This window comes from Myotis davidii, unplaced genomic scaffold (genome assembly GCF_000327345.1).
Source record: "Myotis davidii unplaced genomic scaffold, ASM32734v1 scaffold327, whole genome shotgun sequence".
In the NCBI taxonomy this organism is placed as follows: domain Eukaryota; kingdom Metazoa; phylum Chordata; class Mammalia; order Chiroptera; family Vespertilionidae; genus Myotis; species Myotis davidii.
In genome coordinates, this window is record NW_006298628.1 from 3,211,916 (window position 1) to 3,212,457 (window position 542).

At 56.3% G+C, this 542-nt stretch overlaps 1 protein-coding gene across 3 annotated transcripts in view; it reads right to left on the minus strand.

Moving 5' to 3' along the window:
- The window catches only part of NFE2L1 (nuclear factor, erythroid 2 like 1), a 10,897-nt gene extending 10,361 nt beyond the window's left edge, over positions 1-536 (minus strand). For all 3 annotated transcript variants that reach the window (XM_006774260.2, XM_006774261.2, XM_006774259.2), the window contains exon 1: positions 435-536. The gene's annotated coding sequence lies outside the window, so the exon portion shown is untranslated. The remainder of the gene's footprint in view (positions 1-434) is intronic.
- Positions 537-542: the final 6 nt, after the last annotated feature.

The following is a 542-nucleotide window of genomic DNA, read 5'->3' on the forward strand; positions in this document are numbered from 1 at the left end:
ATTCGGTCGGTAATTTGCATAGGCAGGTTTTATTTTCCCTCACATGACCTTCTGAGCCCAAACAGAGGCTATGGCAAAGTTCTCCACCCGGCAGCCAAGTGGGGAGGGAGTAAGTCTGCTTTCGGTTTCTGAGCTATTAACCTTGTAAACCAAGACACAGCGCTCTCCGCAGGCATGAGCCACCTGCCAACTCCATCCTAAGGGAGGAAAGGAACCTACACCTACAACACACACCCCGACACACACACCCCTACACACAAACCTACACACACACCCCTTGCTTGGCTAAGAGTAAACACAACTGCGACCCAGAGTTTCAGCTGACACTGCCCTCCTGTCCTCTCAGAAGTTATTGCTAAAGGCCTCCAGAAATTAAAGATCGAGGAAGGCCAGAGGCCTCTGGTGCGAGCCCAGCCCCAACCTGCCCCGGATACCCGAGTCCGGCTGACACCGAGTCGCCATGCCCGCTCCCGATGCCTCCGACCCCGGCCTCTGGGGCGGCAGCGAACAAGTGCTACTTTCCCGGCCTTGACCCACCCTCG